The sequence below is a fragment of the Colossoma macropomum genome, unplaced genomic scaffold (genome assembly GCF_904425465.1).
Source record: "Colossoma macropomum unplaced genomic scaffold, Colossoma_macropomum, whole genome shotgun sequence".
Lineage (NCBI taxonomy): Eukaryota > Metazoa > Chordata > Actinopteri > Characiformes > Serrasalmidae > Colossoma > Colossoma macropomum.
This window is the reverse complement of record NW_023494791.1, coordinates 26551897-26576609: the sequence shown is the minus strand read 5'-3', so window position 1 is coordinate 26576609 and position 24713 is coordinate 26551897.

Genomic DNA, 24713 nt, shown 5'->3' with positions numbered 1-24713 from the left:
CTCTATGGCGACGTCAAAGCGATTCTGAAGGAGTCGGGCTCGCTCCGTCACTGCGCTCTTTACCGGAGCGCGCTCCGCTGATGGCTCCAGGGCTCCGAGTCTGAGAGCTTATTTGAGGACTTTGTGTTGTAATTAGGCCGAGGGCTCGTGTGTGTGCAGAGAGAGAGAGAGAGCGAGCGAGAGAGAGCGAGAGAGCCGCGCTCATTAGCTTAACCCTGATTGAAACCAGACGGCATGATCAGCCTCCTCTTTGGCCTTCTCTCCGGGAGGAACCGCGGCCGAAAACGTCTTACGGATTAGCTGCTTTTTATACACATATTTAAAATCACTCTTTACTCCTTCTGTCTTTTACGGTCTTAATTGTCACAGGCTGTTTAGAATATTAAACATGCCTACAAACTAATGTAAGTCGTATTAAAGACTAAAGGTCTAAACTTCCACCGTGTAGATCATCTTCCTCCTGATAGGCCTGATGATATTCGGACACAGTTGATGAAGGACGCGGGAGAGTGAAGGATGATTGTGTCACGCTGCATTAGAGCAGTTTAAAGCCCCCTCGGCCCTTTAAGCTCGCATTAAAAAGGCTCCATTGAAGCGGCCCTTCACCGTCAGGCAGAGCGTTTCATAAGGCAGACATGAGCTGCTCTGGAGGCGCCAGGCTCGGCGAGATCAGAAACAACAGCACCTCAGGGAGAACATGCAGGAGTTAACTGCTCCTCTCCTTCTAGAGCTTAATGTCAGCGAACTAACGAGCGCTTCCCTCAGACAGACAGACAGACGGACTGACAGACAGCAGCACGAACTCAAAGTTAGACTCACTTTGCGGAGACAACTTTCAGAAATTATCCTAAACTCGTGCATTCGTTCACCTTCATACTGTTTAAGCACAGAGACGCAGAAAAACAATAAAGCTGCGCTCTCAAAACAGATGTGTTAAAACACACCCCGCGCCCTTTCTATTTATAAGAAAAAGTGTTAAAATAGATGATGATACGACACAAAAATGTGTTAAAACAGACACACATGGCAGCCTTATGACACGGTAAACTAAAACTTTTGACTCTTTAGCTCTTTACTCTTTAACTAACTTTTGACTTTTTTTGGATAAGCATATACATATAAATGAAATCATATATATATTTGTATATGTACACACACACGCACACACGCCTATATATATATATATATAATTTTTAAAGCACATTGGCATACAGAAATAAAAATTTTTGAAATACATATAAAATATTACGTATTTAAACACATGAATAATACATTAAATAATTAATTTTAATTATGATTCTTTTAATTCAGACTTGTAGACTCAAGTCATAAAAAGTCAGTTTGGTCACAAAATTCCACATATCTCTTTAAATGCCTTTGATTTACCCTAATGTTTGCATTGATTTGTTTTCTGTGATGGTGTAATTATGAGCCATTTAGTGCAGTCTTATAAAATGCCAGTTTAATAAAATCCCATTTTCCTCCTGTCAGTACTGAGATAAGTAAGCATTTTGTCTGCACTGCTCTGGGTAAGGTGGTGTGTGTGTGTGAGTGAAATGCTCTGCGGGTGTAATGCCTGACCATGTAACCTCCTCTCATGAGAGCACCAGTGAAATGTTCTTCAAAACCAGTGCACATATTGAAGTGTTTACTTCACTGGAGGAAGTGGTCTTCTGATTTATTGCAGAGCAGAATACTGTAAACACTGTGCCTCTATGCACTTCTCTTTACCTCCGAATGACAGAAACTGACAGGAGGTTTGGCTATTAAAGGGCTGTGTGGATCTGTCTCTGGTAGAGCTTTGGGGGCTCTAACTGTTTACCTATGGGTCCTATTAAGCATCATGAAGTGTTCTGGGATATTAGAAGACAACATGAGTCTCATGAGAAACAAGCAGCCTACTCACGATGAGATCTTTCCAAATCTGATACACTCAACACTAATGAATTCATGAAACATGCACTTTTGATGTTTATGATTTGGTACACATTTCTTGTTAAAGCAAGGCTTCTTTCTTGTACTTCAGCCTTTTGTCTACAGATGTTTCAGGAACCCTTTTTGTAGAACATCGTCGATGTCCAAAAAAAACATATGTATCCCCTTTTTTTCATTTGAACACAGCAGTGGTGCTTTATATTGTGTAAAATCATGATGAATGGATGTTTTTGCCCTCTCCTGCAAAGTTACTATTTAAGAGGTACATTTCGTTCTGACAGTGAAACATTGTAGATTTTCTTTAGATCAGTAAGTCTCTTGGAGATTTTATTCCAAGTGACTTTAGAGCATTTCTATTTGTCCATGCAGCATGAAATTTGTACACAATGTAAAGGACAGCTGGTGTGTTGAAATCATGTAGAAAACTAAAAATCGACAAAAATGGAGATGCATAGTTTTCTTTGCACAGTATATATATATATGAGTGCATAACAGTTGAGTGAATTGATGCTGTTTTTTGTTGTGTTTATCATCATAGATTTGCATCCCTATTTAGTGAATTACAGATAATGTAATGTACAATAGTAATGTAAAGTCACCCATGCACTAATACAAGCTGTAAATTCAAATAATTGCAGCGCTGCTCCATGACCTCCTTATTATTCATTAGAATATTTTTTTTTAATACAAATTCATCAGGGATCTGCTGAGGTCAGACCTCAGGATTTAAACGCCTACATTATGCTTTCTATCAGAGGATATCAGTGTTGCTCCTCGCTTCTTTACGGCTATTAAGTAATTTCCTTTGCCGTCATCTTGGGGCATTATTTCACCTCTTGGGAATTCACTGTCATTCGGGAAACTTTTTTTCCCACTATCCCTCTCACCCTTTTTTTATTGAATAGTTAATTTTTCCTGTTGGCCTTTTTGGGCTCACTATAAATGCTTGAAAAGTCAACACGAAATGTTTTTCTTTGGGAATCCCTCATGACTTGACTATAGCTTTGCCAGTGGAACAATTGCTTTGGTGCAGTGCAGTCCTGTTTATGTTAGATCTCTGTGTGTGAGTTCAAAGTTTTGCAAAGATCTGATTCGGGGTGGAATGTTTGTCTGTGTCCAAGGGGGGTTACATAGATTTCTCATGCATCCTCCGCCTTGATTCTCAAGCTTAAAAAAAAGAAGAAATCACAGAAATGGACTGTGTAAGGAAATCACAGAGTCTGAAAAAGACTTTCTGAATGATGCATGTTGGAGCAAACTGCATGGAGACTTTTTATTTTCCCCATTGAAAGCTTTGGGAGCATTTGAACTTTAGAACAAACGTTTCTGATATTTGTTTTGGTGGTGTTAACTGCAGCTTAATTTGCCTGTGGATTTCTTATAATTGCGTACGGATAATTTTTCTGTTCTGGTTTGTGGTGGAGTGTAATCAGCGACTGCAGGGTTACACTGCCATCATCTTGGCATGGATGACAGTAATAGATAATGACAATTAGTACCCCACACAAATGGAAACATGTTTTGCACTGAGTCCATCACATGCCAAAGCACTGGGAAGCACCCCCCTACCATTCTGTAGTTTCATATTCATTGCCCTGTCTGATCCCTGACAGTTCAGCTTTTATAGAGGCATGAAGAGACTGAAGCATTTAATGAGGTTCATGACAAACGTGGATTTTTATAAATAAAATCATCCCTCATTTGCTGATAGTTCATTCATGGGATGACAAGTTGTAATTGAATGTCTGAGTGTCTTAAAAAGGAATCCCACCAATTTTGGTCTAAAACCTGTACGTATATATATATTTTTCAAAATAAATTAATGGTGGAGAGGTACAGGCAGGGTGTTCTGAGGCAAAATATTTTATTACCATATAGTGCTACCAAATAGTAGTATAATTTACCACTTTTTTCCACAATTTCACCGTTATCAACATTACATATACAAACTCAGAAGAAACATATAGGTTCACTGGTCATTTTCAATGGTAAATAAAATGGCTATGTATTGCATACATTGCAGTCTCTGGTTCCTATTACCACACTTGTGGAATCAGAGCTAGTTTCTTTGCAAAAACACCATCTGCACAAAAACACTCTGAGTGACTTTGTTTACAAGCAAAAACAAAAAAGCTTTGGTTACAATTAATTTATGCTAAGTTATGCTAAATTCTGAAAAATTGAAATCCCCTTTAAATCTTATACAATTTTTTTTTAGATTCATACAGCGTCAGCGACTGTAGACCAATAGCATACAGGCCAAAATGATAAAAGTAAACCGTTATGGTGGATATAAAAGATGTAACTGTTGTATATTAAATGAGATCAATGAGGTCCATAAGCAGTTTGAGGTTCATGTGCTTGAACTTTTGCCCTCAGGTTCTATTTTTTAAATCAGCTCTTGTGCAGAGGATAATAACTTGGCTTGTCAACATCAATTCACGTACATTAAAGTAGTCACGTTTTTGTGTGTTTTCATCTGTACATCATGCTGTCTCATGGTGGGGTGCAGGATCCACTAAAACTTGGCGACTGTGAATCTGTTGTGTATTTAGTGTTATTTCAGCCGAGATAAAGTTTTTCATCTGGATTCCAGTGTGTGGTATGAGTCTGTAATAAACAGCTGTGTGAATTACATTTAAATTCTACATAGTTTAATATATTTCCTGATAAACGGCAAAAAGTTCATATCGCTTTTATTCGAATGTTAGGATAAGGGCTGTAGCAGTAATGGGGTTTTGTGTTAACCCATATCCCTTACCCCCTCACACAAGCACCTTTATTTAAAAACTTGCTCTTGAAGTGTAATCTCGCTGTTTTGCTTCAGGCTCCCCTTAGTGGTGCCCTGTTTCAGATATTTCCTCCTCCGACTCCAGCAGACATTTCTGTCACAGCGTGGAGGCGAGTAAACCATGTCAGAAGTCATTACAGAGCTTGAAAGCAGATCTGTCCCTCAAGGTCAGCCTCGAGTGGGATGGACTTTTTCACAGCGTGGACGAGGCTTCGTTCCACTAGTGGACTAATCCTAAAATCTTAAGTGTAGTAAGAGATAACATGAAATCATAAGCACACAATTAGAAGAAGCCTTATAACTCTTCTGTTGTCAAGAAACCTTACATTAAGTTCAAGCACAAGTGGCTTTTTTCCCAAAATTGTAACTTTACAGGAGAAGGAAAATATACTTAACTTATAATGAAAATTAATGTAAAAAGATTTTTTCCAAGTAATTTTGGACAATTCACAATGTAATGGGCAACTGGAATTGAAGAAAAAAAGCATTTTTTCCTTTAATATATTATTTAGAACATATTATAGGCACTGTGTGTATACATATATATATAATATATATATATATATATATATATATATATATATATATGTATGTATAAATTAACTGGGCCAATAGAAATGCTCTAAAATTACTTACAATAACCTGCATTGGAAGTTAAGAATGTTTTTGAGTTTTCCTGTAAAGTTACATTTTGGAGATACATGTTTTCTTTTTTACAGCGACAATAAATAAGAAAACATATGTTTCAATCATGCTTATGACAAACAGAGATATAGCATATCTAGTTCATTAATAAGTCGGTCACTAGGTCACAGTAACCATGAACATCCATATCGCGCACATCACTGTCATTGTGAGGAAACATATAGTGATTACAATGAAAATGATCTACATTATTAAAGTTTAACTTGCATGTATATTTCATATTCATGTATATTCTTGTTAATTTGTTTGCTTGTTTGTTGTTGTTGTTTTTTAACTAATTGTCAGAGAAGCTTGTGAAATAGCTGTTCTTGTTTAATATAGTCTGCAGAGCAAAAGTTTCTTCATTGCTGCAGGGCTGTTAAGAGAGCTGATAAAATGAAGTTGTGACATGTGATGTCCTTTAGCAGTCTCCTCAGATGAAAGAACTCATGGTCTGTATCAGGCTCCAACAGGATTACATTTGAGCATTGTTCCTGGCTTTTAAAGAGGCAGTGGGAACTCTAAACTTTGCAGCAGCCTGACAGTCAGACAAAAGAGCACACGTTCAAATGGTGCTTGAGAGGGAGTGTTGACATGACATGCACAGTGCAGTGGATCTATTCCAGTGAGGGGAAATTAAAACTATCATTTACGTCTCACAACTGTGGCTTTGGCCAAGCCTGGAATGAGTTACCTCAAGGATGGCGGTAATTGCAGTATCAGTGATGAAGTCAACAAACAAGAGGTGGGCTTGGCCTTCTTAGAGTCTTTTCTCTAGAGTAATATACCTGTTCTTACCCAAAGATTCCATTTGATTATTTATTTTCATCATTATTGTTCATGTTTGGTGTTATTGTTTAATATTTAAATGGACTGAAGCTTCTTTATAACTGCGTTTTTTAGGTCATGTGTATAAGCTGCTGTTCCTTTGAAAGATTAGAGCATAAAATTTGGTTTTACAACTTTTTTGCTGTAAACTATAAAGCATAACACAGTGTGCATTATTACTGCACATGCCGCTGTGGTGTTCTAAGGCTCTGGCCAAAAATATGTCCAGTATTTCACTGTTTTTCTAACCCATTTTAGTATATATGTGCTTTTCAGGTGTGTCGCTAAAGCTAAAGCTAAGGCATGTTTCTTGTTCAAGCACAGCCTGAATATCAAAGGTAGCTGCTGCTTAAGTTAAGATGTGTGACTTAGAAAAATGAGCAGTGTGGGTTATTTCTGTAGTGGTATTTCCTCACTGCCTGACCAGCATTCCCCCCAGTCCCTTTGAACCAGAACCCATTGGGCTGTTGAGAGTGAAACTGGCAGAGGTCAGGCCTCATAAATGCTTAACTATCTCGAAAGGGAAACTGCTTTGGCAAGTCAGCCTTAGGTTTACATCCATGCGCGTAAGGTTTCCTCAGGATTTTTTTTTTTTACTCAGCCCTGTGGGGGCACTTAAAGCAGAGGCCTCGGGTGACACGGATAAGTAGAAAGTATGTTGACCCTTTATTTGACTTAACAAGAGCTTGACCTGACCCAATCATTTCAGGCTAACGTCATGGCCCCAGACCCAAAGTCGCTTGACTTTCGTTCAGAAAAAGAAAAAAAAAAGCCTGCTTTAGCTCAATTGCCATGCTCTTGTTTTTGAACAATTATAAGGGTAAGCTGCCCATGAACTGCTGAGCTGCCCTGCTGAGGGATTTAACCTACCACAAAGCTTTTGCCCACTGCTCGCTTTATCAGAAAAAAGAATGCTACGTCCGTTTATGTAGTCAACCAAAAAGATATTAATATTAATGAAGTCAGATTTTTTAAAATGATCATTCGTCAGTTTTTATGATCATTCTTTTAGTTACAACTATTGATTAATCTTAAGGTTTATTAACCAGTAAATATGTAAAAATGATTCTCAAACAGCTATGAATTACTCAGTAACTCATATAAATGTTTTAGTAACTACTTTTGAATGAATTTTTCCAGTACTAAATTATTCAGTATCTACTATGAATTATTCAGTAAGTTCTATCATTTATTCAGTAAGTTCTATCATTTATTCAGTATCTACTATGAATTATTCAGTAAGTTCTAGCAATTATCCAGTATCTACTATGAATTATTCAGTAAGTTCTATCATTTATTCAGTATCTACTATGAATTATTCAGTAAGTTCTAGCAATTATTCAGTATCTACTATGAATTATTCAGTAAGTTCTATCATTTATTCAGTAAGTTCTATCATTTATTCAGTATCTACTATGAATTATTCAGTAAGTTCTATCAATTGTTCTGTATCTACTATGAGTTATTTAGTATTCTAAATTATTGTGTATCTACTATAAAATATTCAATAAATGCTATCAATAATTCTGTATCGACTATAAATTATTCTGTAAGTGCTATCAACAATTCTGTATCTTCAATGACTTATTCACTAACTACCATGAATCGTTGTTATTGCTATGAAGTATTCAATAACTACTATAAATTATTCAGTAACTATCATAAATCGTTCAGTTATAGCTATAAATTAATCAGTAACTACAATAATTTGTTCAGTACCTATGATGATTTCTTCAGTAACTGCTATGAAAGATGCAGTAACTACAGTAACTCATTTGGTAACTACTAGGAATTATTTACTATCTACTATAAAATATTCAGTATGTGTTATGAATTATTCAGTAACTACTATGAATCATCAGGAACTGCCTACAAATGATCTAATAACTACTATAAATTATTCAGTACTTTTAGGAATTATTCACTGTCTACTATAAAGTATTTGGTAACTGCATAATGAATTATTCATGAAGTACTATGGAACTATTACAAAATTATATATATAGTTATTAGAAAAAGGAGTGCACATCTATACATTATGGTATTAATGCTAATTTTAAGTCTTTCTGTCTGTACATGGAAAATATGTCTTTGCAGACATGCAACAGAAACAGAGTTTTACCACGCGTAGCGACACTGAAGTGGAGTTTGTGTAAATCTGTCAAAAATGCACACATATTATGGCCTTTAATGCCTCTAGACTTATCATTCAGCTATTAAACTTAGGGGTTTATTATTTGGTAACTGCTGTAAATTACTCAGTAACTGCTATGAAACTAATATGAAACTTATGTAGTTATGAGTGTGAGCAATGCAAGTCTGCACAATTCAGCCTATTTGTCTCTCTTTGTGTCTGTTTTCAAGCACAGAATTTTAGAATATATTACACAAAAAAATGGTACTTAAGGTGTACCACAGAGTCGACAATGACGATTTGAGGTCATTTTTCTGGGCTCTCAGTGCAGACTTGAACGAGAATATTTGAGGGAAGGCCAAGAACAATGAGAGTGGTCACATGGCTTTCACTATAGGGATGAGAACTAATTGTGGCCACTTTGTGGTTTTAGTGAGCAACCAAAGAATTTGACCACACGTTCAAATGCTCGCTCTCCCCCTCACAGTCTCTCTCCAGTGGCCAGCCATACAATGAATCAGTTTTCACAAAAGCTTTAGCCACAGCGTCAATTTTCCCCTTCACTAGAGCCCAGCTTTGACTGAGGCCTGACTGCAAGGCACGGAAATGTTTTCAGGGCACACTTTCTGCAGCAGAACTCACTGTTTTATCAAAGGAGCTGTTCTGCAGAATCTCAGAGAGCGATCTGTCTGGCCAACGTCCCCCACAAACTGGAGAGCATTCTTTTGGTGAAGGGTTATAAAGAAAACATCTATTCTAAAGTTACGATAGCGTGCTTCAGTTGTGACACTCTGTATTATGTTATATTTTACGTTCGCAGTAATTTCTTGTTTGCTTCTTCTTAAAAGCTTCCTTAATTTTTGCTGTAACAGCAGATTCTCTGTGACTACTTGAAAGTGTTCAGATTCTCTGTGGCAACTTGAAAGTGTTCAATCATCTTATTCATGCTATGATTGAACTGCACATAGGCAAAGAGAAGAATGTCGGAGGATTAAACTGTTTTCTTATCTGATTTCCAAACACAGATAATGAAGATGTCTGGCTGCGACTACTTCCATTATGCAAGCTCAATTTGACACCTAATTTTTATCAACCACATAAGAGCTGGTTTCTGACCGCAAGACTTTGTGAGGCTGGAGGCGCACTGGAGCCTTTTGACAGGTATTCACGTGATTTAAAGGTTTTCCTGCGATTACAAGTGAGACAGGACCTGAACAAATAAGTCAGGCTGATTGTCCTGAGATTACAATTTCCAAGTCCTCCCATGAAACGCAGAACAAAGAGGAGGGAGGAGAGTGAAGAGGCCCACTGAATAAACAAGCCTTAAATTCTCACTGAATCTGAGACAGTCTGGGTTTATGAACACTTTGAGCCGAGGCCCTCTCGTCCTCACCTCGTGCATCATCAGATTCCTGGTGGTGACCGAGAAAATGTAAAAATGAGAGCTAAATGTTTATTTTACACTTTGAGGAGGCTTGTGTTTTCATGTTGACTCTTTTGAAATGCAGACTGCTGGATGAAGGGCTGGAATGAGGAGGAGGGGGGGCTTGAAAGCGGGAGGATGAAAGCTTTGTTGTGCTTGGGTTTAATGAGCTGGAAAATACAATTGCACTTTTCTGACTGTGAAAATTGCTTTGAGGGCATCATAAATTAGCTGCTGGGAGATAGTTGAATTGACGAGGCTTTGTGTGATCCCTGCACATTGCTCTCAGTGTGTCAGGCGGCGCCTTCTGAGAGACGCGGCCAAAAAGGCACTGGGGAATTCAGGCCCTCAGTGTCCGCACAGTCAAGCGCTTTTCATCCCTTTAAGGCCCACTGCTGTTTGTGAAGTCTTTCAGGCCGGGCGAATCTGTATTCTCTAACACGCAGCTATGAGTTATGCCATTTAGTCACACTGTTACACTCCACTAAGATGCAACAAGTGCTGTGCAGTCAGACTTTTTTTTCAGATTCATCTGCCTGCTTTTATTGGTTTTGGAAATCTCCTTATCAGCTGAATTATGATAGGCAGCCTGTGGTTAGTGGATTATATGTGCTTATTCCATTTCTATGAGCTTTACTAATACCTCTGTACACTCATAGAAGATTGCAGTAATACTTTGCCAGGGAAGATTAATTTAATTTTCATTTCGGAGAAATTGCGAAGGTAGAGCATTTACACAGCACCAATGAAATTACATGCATAGACTTTCTATGCCTTTTTTTTTTTCCTTTTTTCATTTGGGATTCAGCTGCAGTTCTTTTCTTCACACAGTTATAAAAAGCATACCTTTCCAAACTGACGAAAACAAGTTGTGGTAAAACTTCCTCAGTCATGGTTCATATTCCACACAGTCATTTTGTAGGCTTCTGCTAGGCTGGCCAAGGCACAGTTGAGGCTTCCATTGCCTGCAGCCCTGCATATCTCTGCATTCTAATGCGTGGGTCCTGCTGGGTTTTTAACTTTTGCTCTATGTAATTGATGGCTTCCACACTCCGGCTGAGTTCCTCGGGCCTTTCCCTGGCGATTGTTGGTATATTTCTGTAGTTAGGGCTCTTTAGCTCTTCTATTGTGCTCGCAATAGAAGTGCAATAGGGGGCTGAGGAGAGGGGACTGGGAGAGAGAGAGAGAAAGTGCCCCCTGATATTTAGTCAACTCCGAAGGGCACTTTTCATTCTGGCTTTGCAAGCTTGGCACATGCCTTCTGTTACTAAGTGGCTTTGTATTGAAAGACTCTGCAGCCTCCATTCTTTGGCCCACTAGGTGCCCAGACTTACAGCTCTGGCAGCTGCTGGGCCCTCCAAAAGAGGCTATAGACTGCTCTCTGCAGGTGAGCTCTCCTGCCAAAGCAATTTCCAATCAAAGGCTCTTTTCACCACACTCAATGGGAATCTGACTTCGTATGTGCCACTGCCCGAGAGAAGCATTCACAATGGGCGCCTTCTCTAAACAGCATTGCTCATATGGAGTGCGGCCATTCCGGCCCCTTTTTTTTCTTTTTCTGTTCATTTTTTTCTGTCCATGATCAGAGCCAATGGTTGGTGTATGTTCCTTTTTTTGGATGGAGGATAGGCAGCTTTTTTTCTCCTGGTAATTATCATACGAGTTGTAACACATTGCTCATAAGGTGTGGCTCGCTCCTCCTCTCCCTCTCAAAGGCCTCCTCTGTTTTTCTCAAGAAAGTGCTGGCAAGCCAATACATCTATTCATTTGACTACTTGAGTGTAATTGCCTCGCGCTTTGAAGCCTGTGAGAAGCGAGTGATTTCACCCCTGCCCTCAGGCGATGCTGGTGACATCTCCAGCGACCTCTGCGAGCCCCTGCCGTTGGCAGAACACCTCCGCCAGGGCAGCCACCATACCGAGCAAGGATAATGCAGCCCTGGCTGCTCAATTTCTCCTCCTTTTCATCCCTCTCTTTGAAACTTTTATTAGCAACAGCTTTCACGCTCATATCAAGCCCACAGTGGACAAGGGAGGAGGGCTCCCTGACGCCACTGGCCCAAAGTCACTGGAGTGCTTCCTTCACATCAATGGGGTTTGGAGCAGAGGCCATATTGAGAAAACACTGCCTGTTGAATTCACACCAGTAGGCCTATTGCCCTTCTCCTTTCATCTTTCATATCTCTTTGGCAATATCTGAGAAAATCTCCTTTGACTTGCGCCAAGGCATGCGGTATATCTTGATCAGTGTCCTTTCCCTGTTCAGCATATCTTAAGGGTATTGCAGTTGTGCAGCATTAATTAAGAAGTAGAGTGTTTGAATGAATGTACTGTATCTTGGATTTTGTTGCTACTCTCCTCAGATGTTTGCTTTTTCTCATCTGAATGAAGATCAAAAATATGCTCAGCCTGGATTTTTCATGCTTTTTTTAAAGCAATAAGTTGCTTTCATTTGGCATATTTCATGCAAAATTCCATGTTATGATGAGAATCATTAATACACATGGTTAAATAAAGTAGCATTAGATGTGCTATCAGAGAAGTTATATGGCACAGACATCAAACTGAGACAAGGCAGCCTTACCACACATAGCACTGAGTGCCTGAACTAATTAAGTTTGCTAAGTAGATGTTATCAGTACCGGTCTAATTTCACTAAGCACTGTTGGAGGCTTTCCTTGAAACAGCTCCACTTCTAGTTATTGCCTGCCCAAGGCTGTTTACTTTGCTCTTAATTGCATTTGGTATATTTGCTGGTTACCCTGAATTTTTACGCACAGATTTAGGTAGTGGAAACTTAATGGAATTATTCTGACTCACACAACACAAAACTATTTCAGTCTGATTTGAAGTGCTACCACTAGTCTCTTACTAGCAGTAAGGGTAAGCATAAAGATTTACTATGTTGTAGAAAAGGAAGAAGCTTCTAATGGTTCTGAGTTATATAAACATAACTCAAACATATTTACTTAACATTTTCAAGGCAAATGGTTTTCTAGGATCCTTTAAGATCAACTTATCAAATTTCACAGTGAATAAATAAATATAACTCAAAAATCAACTTATCAAATTTTACACTTTTAGAATAGTCAAATGTCAAGTATGGATATCTACATGTCACTGTACAATTTGTAGAAGTTCTAGAGTGCATTATGTAACATGAAAGAACTGACTTATTCTGTCTTTTTTTATTTGGAGAATGATCTAGTATAACTTGTAAGGCTGGCTTTACTCAGTGAAACCTTCATGCAACTTTGGTTGCTTGAAACCTGCATGCACATAAATTGCACCTGAGTTGCATAAGGTACAGCATCCTGCAACTCATTTGAAGGATCTTAACTTTGGAACATGTTTCATGAAACGTCCAATCAAAACGGCAATAACGCATCATGTGATCATGTCGAATGACTTTCAAACCATTGATTTCACTGGATCAACAAGCAAGAACATCAAACAGAAAATGGTTTATTGGACAGTTGAAAAGGAGACCCCTCAAACCTGTGATTCATCTTCTCCTTTTTTGATGCCTCCTGATTTTAGAACTAAAATTCACAACTCAGATTTTTTTGGGATCCAAACAATGAACATTATTACAGAGGGTAAGACCGAGATGCAGTCGGCAATTAACTTGTTGTGCTTCTAGGACAGGATGAGTGAGACATCATGTAGGCTATAACTGTAATGACTACTTAAACATTAATTATCAAAAGTGTAACAAACCCACAACAGATAAAAAACTTAAAAAAAAATATTTAGTAAAGAACCATAGATAGGGAGATAAAAGATAGATATATAGATAAAAAAGAAGGACAATGACAGCTGGAAAGAAACATAACATTATAAAAATGCTGCAGATATGTAAATGACTCCTGAATAAATGACTTCATAGCGAGAACAATTCGATGGATTAAGAAAATGAGCTTCTAGTTTGGCTAACTTGTGGAGTGTGTGAACTAAATATGTGGCGTTTTTTTAAATTGCTTGAGGTAACTGTCAAGTTGCATGGAACTTGTGTTGCAGGCAACTCACAACATGCAACTGGTAGAAATGAAAGTTTCACTGCAGCCTAAGACAGCATTCCAAGATGGAACAAAGCTGTTTTGAAGGCAAAGAGTGAAAAAATCACATGAACAGCCGCCTGTTTATGTATCTGGATTGTTCCAAATTCAGTTATTATAATTGAATCACTTTGATTACTTCTAAACATCAATACATGTTTAGCTTTGCCTTCACTTACATATGTGTTTTGTGTGGTTATAAAGTTCTTAAGCCCTTGTTGTATCTGTAAAGGCCCTGTAGCATTAGCTTTAGATCCTTTTAGGCTCTCTGTTAGAGAAGCCCTTGCCTCCTTTGATGACGAAGATGGAAAGCAGGTAGACTGTAGACAGACAGACTCTCTCCCCTGGTCCCTTTAAATTCCTCAACCTCAGTGATGTCACCACTTTAGCATATCATGTCTTCTCAGAGAACAGAAAGCCTGAAACCTTTCCCACAGTTCAGAGCTAATGTTGGGAATTTATGGTCATTAAAGTCTAATCAAAGGTTAATTGCTTTTGATGGCCTCACCATGTTATGAATTTTTTACTTACCTCTGTTTATTTCATGATGTGATGAAGTTAAATGCCTTTGTAGACTGATATTCAAGATCTTAGTCTTTCTGGCAGAGTGTATTTTAAAATGCAGTCTGAAGACACTGTGTGCTCTGCTGTTCACTGAGAAAGAGAGAAAAGTACACAGGGTTATTATGGGTTTGATCCGACTCCACACAGCTCTGATGCTAGTCTCAGGGGGGTTAGAAGGTCAAGGGATGCTTTCATAGGAGCATGGAGCGAACTAAGCCTCAGGAGACGACAGACTGATGAGATTGGATGATATCACATACTTTGTGTAAGGCATTATACAATAATACATGTAATGAAATACCGAGAGGCCAGATCTACATGTCACTGTCGGATGGAAGGCAATAAAACGAAAAAGGGTTATGAATATTGCATGCTACTTGTATTATTTGCTTTGAGGTTTTTAAGAGAGAGAAGCATTTCCTGTAGCCAAGCCAGCTGGTAACAATTTCAAGACATATTAAAGCAAGTCTTTGCCAAAGAGCTTCCCTTTGGGATACATTCAGGAGACTATGTAAACCAATAATGTAATTATGATCCAGTTTAGCAAGAATCACTAAGTTCTGCATTATTTATATTAGAAACAGTTTACAAAAAGGCCAGGCTTCTCTGTTGACTTTTAGTAGCTTGTGTTATTTTAATACTGTGCTGTAAAATTGCTGTTTTTTCCATTGGCAAGGCGTGGCGAGTTGGACCATCCTTTGGCAGACGCTGAAATTGTTACTTAATCCCACAACACTGTATCAGTCACCTCTTGAGCTACTGCTCAAATATGTCAACATGAAACCATAATGGTTTAAGTGTTTGTTTTCTGAAAACCTATGGCTGAGCAAGGAATCACACACAAGATCTGAACATTGGTCCTGATGATTAACCTCTTTTATTACATCTTAAGGGTTATTACTCAGTAACTACATGGAGAACAGTGCAAACTTGCTGAGTTATTCTTAATTTACAGGAGTGAGGAATGCAAATCTATAACCACAGAACATAAACTATAGTTAAACTATGTAAGCATGCTCATAACCAACAATTAAGAGCAAATAGTTGATGAGGAAGGTAGGAAACAAAGTGAAGCTTTAAAAAAAGCTTTAGAGAACAGTCAGAGATGTTTGAATGTTGATAGCATTTAAAGTCAGTCACATCTCAGTGCAAATGTAGATGCTATTTTGCATTAGTTTCATGTGAAGGAGCAGTTGAACAGTATGGAGCAGTGTCCGCATGGGGCGTTTGTTAACAAGCACCACATTTGACCTTGGTTGTATGTTTTTCTCTGTGTGTCATGTCTTATTATGAGCTCAAAGAATTTAATGGTCTAGTGGTGCAGTGTTTGAGGGAGAAAACATAAGGTAAATGGTAGTGCACAGGTTCACATACACTGTCAAATTGTTGTGGCCTCTTGTCTGTACCTCATTCAGATAATTCATAATGTTTTGGTATTTGATAGAAATGCTCAATATGATATTTATATAAACATGTGTGTGTGTGTGTGTGTGTGTGTGCACGCATATGCGTGTGCACTCTAAAAATAAAGGTGTCAGTAAGACTTTTTTCAGGAACAATGAAATAGAAAAAAAACAATTGTGGTTCCTTAAAGTACCTTTCGATGACTGGTTCTTTAAATAAGCATTGAGTGTGTGTAAAGAATCTTTTTAAAGCAGGGGGACCGGTAGTAACTTTGGGGCTCCTGAAAATTTCCATGTGTGGGCCTCTTACCTCATTTGCCTGAGCAGAACCTGTCACAACATTAAAACATGCCATAAAAACCATAATAACCCTATGTTGTTATAACTCCATAGTTCCAACTCTTACTTTCACCACACTGTCCTCTCTAGCATGTATCAAGCTGTGAATGTAATGAATATGTTACATAACTGCATTTCAATATATTGCATGCAACTGGCTGAAACTGCAGTGTTTGTTGCTTATCAAAAGCATTGCATCTTGGCGGTCTCTACAATGAACTGTTTCTGACTAGGATTAGAGAGATATGTTATTCAAAGCCCACTAAAATCTCCACAACCATACTATCTATAATATATACTATATACTACCGCACTATACTATACTATACTATATATGTTTATCCAACAATAGGTGAAATTCAGGCATAACAGAGATAATCTGGTTTAAATTCATACTTTACTCAGGCTGAAAGAGAGAGAGAGATGCTAGAGAGTGTCTTTGGCATGTGTAGCAAACACCGAAACTCTTTCTATTTCATTTTCATTATCAAGTTCAACTTTTACATTTTGGTGGTCAAGAGAAAATAAGGGAAAACTCAAAAATGAAAACAAAAAAAAAATCAGTAGCGCATAGGGTTTCATTTAGACAGCTCAGTTGCATAATTTCCATTTGACAACTGCAAGTACTAGAAAGGAAGCCAAGAAACTGCATGCAAAAAATAGATACAATCTTTGTGGGTCTTTGTCTCTTCAGGGCCCTTGGAGTTGTCCCCCTTGAGGCACCCTTGCCTCCAATTAATGTCAATGTTCTACACCAATGAAAGGTGAAAGGCTTCCACTAGCCCTGTATGTTTATTCAGGAACCTTTGTTATGCATTTGTATGTAAGTTTTCCTTCAAGTAACCACTTACATTTGTGGAGTGATTTGAGATGACATTGTTTTCCAAAAATACAGTTGTCTGTAAAATGTAACATTAGATTTCCTATTTCACTTTGAATGGTTCTTTTAGATTTCAGTCATTAAATACCGTGACCAAGGCCATTTCTTCTCCCTCTCCCTGTGTGCACAGTTTAAACCAAAGGAAACATATCTGGCTTTCCACGTTTCACTGTTTGCTTTATTTGTTACAGTAAATAAGCTCATGGTATGTTTCTATTTACTTAAGACCTCATATACACTGAGAGATGCAAAACAAAGGAGACACAAAGCATGCACAGTGAGTCTGCAGTGATAAGCTGCCTTGTTGCTCTGGTATTGTATGTGGTTTTTGCAGACGTGTAATTAGGGTTTCTGAGGGCTGGAGCCAGACTAGCCAGAGGACAATGGCTCTGAACAATATACACAGCCCAGAGACGCGAACCCTCTCTCCCCCTGCCCCAGCTCACACAAGGATGTCCAGTGTGGTGCATAAAAGAAATGACATGCAATTAGAGAATGGATAGTTTGGGTCAACCGCTTGTTTTGACTGCTGACTGTTTAACCTGGCATGAATGCAATATCTCACTTCAGAAAAGGGTCCATGGTAATCCTTCCTCAACTCAAGTTGGGGAAAGGGGGGAGGCATAAAAGCCGTTATTGTTATGTCACTCTGCACCATACATCGTGAAAACACACAGGCGGATCTTTTCTTCAATCTTGAAAGATGAGTGGGAGAGAGTGAATGAAACATTAAGTTCACTAGATATTCTTTTGTGACAGTTCTGTAGATTTAACCTCTGTAGGTTGTTTCCTTAGTGATATTAAGTAATAATGTCATTCATACTGTTTTTTGGTAATAATTTAAAGGAACACTCCATCATCTATAACGTGTGGTCGATTATCATGAGCAACACTTTCCCTGTACTTGGCAAAGAACACAAACCCTGTTAACCTTTAACAGGGTTTCTGTTAAAGGTTTAAACATACTTATAATAGCTGGCAATGAGTAGTTGTTTCAGCACCTGCCCATTGGCTTCTATTATAAGGGTGTTTCAAGCCAACAAGTTTTCTGTTCTTTTCTAACTACAGGGAACAGTGTCAAAATTATTGTTTGTGGTCACTGCCCATACAAACTGGAGTACACCTTTAAAACTGAAAATAAGAGATGTCTTTGTGCCCCTTTGATGATTTGGAAAGAAGGAAAATGTCAAGAACAAGGAATATTTGTTATGATTCTTTATCCAGGCCTGTTTGAGAGTCCATAGTCTATTGCAGTATCATCATATTTGGATTCCAGAGCTGGGTTTTTGGAAGGAATGCCCCCATCCCTCCTCTGTTCCCAGCGTGAAGATGATGTTCCTCTGACCCTGCGGCATGTACGGCCAAACTTCTCTCTAATCATGTAAGAGTAAAATAAATATTCAGGGGACACCTACATGGCCGTAAACAGCCCTGCTTTGCATTAAGGGATGTTAATAAAAATGTCATCTTTTGAGCACGGGCTCTATTGCCTTTAAATCAATTGGTTTTGTCGCGTCCTTCAGGGCTCGGCTTTTGGTGCGGGCAGACTGCTTCAATTACTCTGATGGAACCCATGTGGCCGCTATCAGCACTGCCATCTTCCCCCCACGGCCTCTGAGAAGACTGGCTCCTCTCCATAATAAGCACAGAGCAAACAGTCTCTCCCTCTCTCTCTCTCTCTCTCTCTCTCTCTCTCTCTCTCTTTCTTTCTTTCTTTCTCTCTCTCTCTCTCTCTCTCTCTCTCTCTCTTTCTCCCTCTCCCCCTCTCTCTCTCTCTTTCTCTCTCTCTCTCAGGCTGTAATATCAGCCCACACCTCTGCACTACACCTCCATGCTGACCCACATTAAAGCCAAGTCACAAGTTCAAAAGCACACGTCGCGAGCACCTCCTACTCAGCAGCTTGGAGATATGGATTTGTGTCAATTTCTATAATGGAATTATAACTGTTAACTAAATAAAAATGATCAAGAGGAGTCCAAAATCGCATTGACCCCTTAAAACTTTCGGCCCGTAAGTCGGCCCACACTTCCACACTTGGCCCACAGCTCCTCACTTTTATTAACTACACAACCTGCATATAATAGTATATGCAGTACTGCGTAAAAGTCCAGACCAAAGGGACCAACTTTCATTTATTTAAGTTTCCAGGCAAAATGGCCATTAAGTACAACTTATTCCTTTTTCAGTGTCAGGAAAAGAACATAAAACACATATTTAATACAAAATTACACAGAAGCTTCAACAACTAATATATATATATTTTTTTCAGTATTTAGTGCATCCACACTTTTATAACAGCTTTCATTTTTTCATCCTTTAAGTTTTTCAAAGAAATCTGCCGGGATACTTTTTCCACACCTCCGAAGTTCAGTTTTAGAAGTTGGTCGCATTTTCTGTTTCTCACGATCCAAGTAAGTCCAAACACATTCAAGGATGATGAGGTCTGGGCTCTGGGGTGGTCAGTCCACTTACCCTTATTTGATTTGCAGTTTTTTTTTTATTTGCTTTTCTCAGTAACAGCTTTTCGAGAGCTACACATCCTTTCTGACCCATAGCTTTGAGCGGTCTTCTCACAGTAAAAGGATGGACAGAAACGTGTGATGTTTTTCAGATCTGAGGCAAAAGTGGAGCTTGATTTTCTCCTCAGCTTTAAATTCTGTTTATCTGATGGTGACAGTTTTGGTGGTCTACCAGGTGTTGGAGTTTGGAGTCCCATTTTCTTTGTCTTTTAGTCATTTTTTGAAGTTTTATTTGACCTTTTGCTTCTTTATGTAAGTGGATTATCTTATATCTGATCTCCTCAGAAAAATCTCCTGAAGAATGAATAACTGGTACTTTAAATAATAGCCATTTAAACTGGAAATTAAATACATGAAGACTGTTCTCTGACTTTCGCACAGCACTTTATCTAAAGTAGTTACTACATAATAAGTTTAAAGATGCATAACTGAATTATAAAGCTAGGGTTCAGGCTACAGAGGTTGTGCGAGTCATATTTACACAGTTTCCACTCCAGTGTAGCTGTGCATGGTATAAACACTGCTCTGGAGCTTATCAGCAAGTCCATATTGATATAGTGTAATGTGATATAGTTGTCAAATTTGTCTTTCACTTTCTTCACGTTTGGCAATAACTGTGTTGATATGGTATGTTTTCTTCATGTGGAAATGACACACACATTTGAATCAAGTCAAGTCAATGCATAATTGTTTTCAGTGTTTTTACCATATATTGATGGGCTTTTAAAGAGACCAAGATGCATTTCATAAAGCATAATGTGGAAAGGCTGATAGTGAAACACATCACAGCTCTCTTTGGCTTATTGACTCTGGCTCTGGTAGCGCCTGTCTGACTGGAGGGAGTGGAGTGAGTGGTCTATGGGAAGCCCCCCGGAGCCCTGGCAGGAGCGTGAGGCCGGCGAGGAGAGTCAGACGCAGAGGGAGATTCCAGCTCTATGGGTCACTGCTGCTGCACTAGCCATGCAGCCCATTGATCTCCAGCCACTCAGGGGCCGTGGCACCAGTCCAATTAAAGTGTGAAGTCCTCAGGGAGCACACACAGCGCTGCTGCCAGGCCAGCGTGAGCAGGTTAGACTATTTGCCCTTGAGCACATTTCTTTAACCCCATCTAAATAACACAACTACCGTTTTCATTCATTTTCTGGTGGCCACAAATAGCGCTGAAAGTTCCCAAATAGAGCATACAGGTCTGCACAGTGCAGTTAGGAAATCAAGGCATGGCTCTTGGTTTTCTATTGTTATTGTACTGCAAAACTGTAGCAACCATTACAAAATATAACAAACATTTAATTCCAACAAAGAAATTCAAAGCATACATTTTATGAACTAGTATGAATGTTTCAGATATCCTTCAGCCAAAAACAAAGTCCGTACTGACTATGTAAGACAAGAACATTTTACTGACAACAAGCCGACAAATAATCATAGTTATTATTAACATCATGTGTTTGTATGTTCAAATAACTGCAGGACTCTCAACTGTGTATACATGCCTTAGCACAAATTTAAGCAAGACACTTGCCATTCAAATATCACGTTTTTTTTTCCTAAATATATTCTGAACAAAGATGAAAAAGAATACACGTACTTATACAAACTTAAAAAGGAGCAAGAGTCCCCGTTCATAACTTTTGGGGAGGGCGCACATATTTATTTCATAAGGATGAAAGGGCAAAATTCATGAAATCTGATCTTTCTGTTGCAGGCACCATTTCATGCTGGAACAGCATGATCTCCACTATAATTCAGAGCCATTGGAATGGATGGGACTTTGACACGCAAACAAAAAATTTCTCTAAAGTAAATGTTTCTGCTCGAAGCCAACTGTGATTTGGAATAGCATTATCAAAGCCAACTGTGCTCTGCAGGCCCCGACAGCTCGGAGATTCATGTTTTGCTGCGCACCCAGAGTAGTCCTACAAGCGCAGCCTTTTACTTTAGTGAAATTATTACTGCTGATGCTCTGTCCAAACTGGATCTCTATGATTTACATTACCCTGCTCTGGCCACGATACTAATCAGAGAGCACAGTTTCATAGAAGTGCTCACTGCTAGTGCTCTAGATCAAAGCAGACATTACATTTAGCAGTGAAGATCTAAGAGAGTTTGATTAGAGGTAATCAAAGCCAAAGACCCCGAGCACACAGGAGTTACTCTTTAGATTAAGCTCTGTCAGTAGATTTACAGCATGTTTAATGTGCGTGTAGCTCAGTGATCAGCGCTGAGGAAAAGCAATGGCTGCTTCTTATTGGATTTGTTTCATGTTGCTAAGACAACAGAGATTAAAATGCTGGAAGATGTGATAGTGTGGCTCAGCCAGAGAGAGAGGAATCGACCCACAGGCTCAACTTCTTCTCAACTGTTTGATTTTTTTTTCTGTAATTCCATCTGAATAAGGTTAAGAGGACCCTGTAAAAAAGAATAAGATCTCATATTTTGACCTGCTGCAAGTCTGTATAAACTTTGGAGCAAAACACTTATAAGCAACAGCCTGAAACTGCTTTGGCTTCATCAGTGCTGTGTTATTTCAGGGTAACTATTCCTCATCTCTCTGGGATACAATCCACACAGGTTAGTTTATCCCACCTGCCTTAGAAAGTGAGCTGGAATTGGAAGATCTGTTTGATCTGTTTGTGCCGATTTACCTCACGCGACAAAAGATGAAAATGACAGTTTGTTTAAAAACATCCTGGGAGTTATCGTTCAAGTCTGCAATAATGATAATGAAAAAATTCTCTAAATCTACATTAAGTATTTCTCAGTATTTTATGTGAAACATTAAGTATGCTTCTGTTTCAGGAGCCTATTGTTTGACATTATATCTGGAATTTCTGTATAACTTCATTCATATTGATTTCTTGATTCTTAAATCTTTTTTTTAGATAAACAAAAACGTTAATCAGTTCTCATCCTCATCAAGGAGAATTCTACTGGGTTTTCTACATTTCTGTGTAATGGTTAAGATGTAAACAAAGTCATTCAGAGTGGCTTAATGAAAAGTGCACCATTCTAAAGAAACTTGTGGGGTCAGATTTCTTTACAATGGCGGTGATAGGAACCAGAGGTTGTGATGTCTATAACCCAAATACATTAATTTTATTTACTTTCCCGAATGACCAGAGAACCTACACAGGTCTTCTGAGTTTTTATATTTAATGTTCATAATGATAAAATAGTAGTAAATCTGAAAAAAAAATTGGGGACTATGTTACTCCATCCTGTATGTACCTCTCCACCATGCATAGATTTATTTAAAAAATAAGTTTTAGACCAAAATCTTGTCACAAAACTATCATAAAACAATGTCTCAGGCATCAGGCAGAGAATCTTATGTACTTCATGTAAAAACTTTCTGTGAGGGAACTTTTAGTGGCATTAAACTCTTTGGACGTCTGGTTCAAATCACCTCCACTGAGAACAAGCTTCTCTATCATGGAGCATTTGACATCAAACCACTCTGAATGACTTTGTTAACACTGTAATCACTTAATAATGCAGAATTTTTGAAAAAATCGGTGGAGTTCCACTTTAAGTTCATTCTGAACCAGTTTTGAAGGAAGTGAATTTAATGTTCCTTAAACACAATTATTGATCAATCATGCTTTTTCTGGAATATTAGACGGCATATTACCATGCTCAGTCTAAAATGTGTTAAAATTGAAGGTAGAAGTACATTTTCATTTTATTTTTTCTTTTTTAAAATACTTTGCATAAAGTTGGCCAAGCTCAATTAGGAGTCACTCATTTCACATCAATCATGCTTCTTAAACATTTGTTCTCTCACCGATCGCAAAAACTGATTGCAATTATTTTCTGAAGTTTCAAAGCATTTTCCTTGCTGTATAGTGCAGATACTGTTCTTGGCAAGCAATGCTACTGTAATAGTCAGCAGGGTTATCTGTCACTGCCCTCCCTCCTGCATACGCAGCTCTGACTGTCTTTAACCCAGCTGATAACGCTTTAGCCCTCTCGTAAAGAATAGGCCTCTTTTAAGTGATCCATTAACATCCTGTCCCCAAGAGTCTGCCTCTGTCTACTGAAACTAACCAGGAAACCTTGAAGGAAAACAGGATGGCAGACAAGCTCTGAGATCAAAGACCCCCTTTCGATTCCCCCTGCTCGTTCCCCAGACATCTCCAGTCTTCCTCCCTAATGTTTTCAATTACAGCCTCTGAGAATGTTTCAAATTGTAACCTTATCAATTAGTCAGCAATCCCTGTGTTTGGTCCTAATGGCTCTAACTTAGCAGTAAAGATTTAGTACCTGAGAGGCTGATATCAGTACAGGAAGGAGGGGTCTTCATGTAGAGGAGATTTACTGCTGTCTGCCCTGCAGGACTGTTCCCCAGCGCTGCATTCTCTGCTCTACGTTCGGCCTGCTGTATCCAATTGATTTCGCCTCTTTTTTGGAACTCTCTGCACACAAAGATTTATGACAAAAAGAGGCATAATGAGACTGAAAAAAGTTCTGCTTTCTTATAAATAAAAAGGCTCCTGTGAGTGCTGGTATTGCATGTTCTACTGGATAAACTTAGGAAAATACAATTAATAATGTTTGACGTCTTTCCTCGTATAAAGTTAGAAGCTGGCTCCAAGCCCTATGTTTGAATTAGGTGAATGGACCATTATTTCATTCTGTAATTTAGCAGTCAAGTTACTGCAGCAGAACTGATAACCTTTACCCTCCGTGTACAAAAGCTTTTTTTAATCAAAAAGCATTCTGTTATAGCAGCAGACTTGAATTCCAACATTCCAAAGAAAAACCTTCAGCTCCAAACACAAAAATATGTCCAAGCCTAGACTCTTAAAAGTAAAGGTGCCAAAAAGGGCTCCTTGCCATAGAAGAACAGTTTACGGTTCCCAGAGCATGCAGACCAAAAAAAACCCAGCAACAGAAACATTTAGTTGGTGTGTCTGATTGTTGGGAGAGTCTCTTCTTTCACTCTGGTTCCTTTAGCTGGTCAGTTCTTTTTCTGGATGTTCTTGTGGACAAGTGAAAACATCTGAATGTTAGTATTTCTTGCTGAATGTTTCGGCATGCTCTGGCCTTAAAAGAACCTTTCAGTTAATGGTTGTGTAATGACCTATTTTTATGCTTCAGCATAAAAAACTTAGGAAGAACTTTTTTTAGAAGTTTCTTTTTATAAAATAAACTC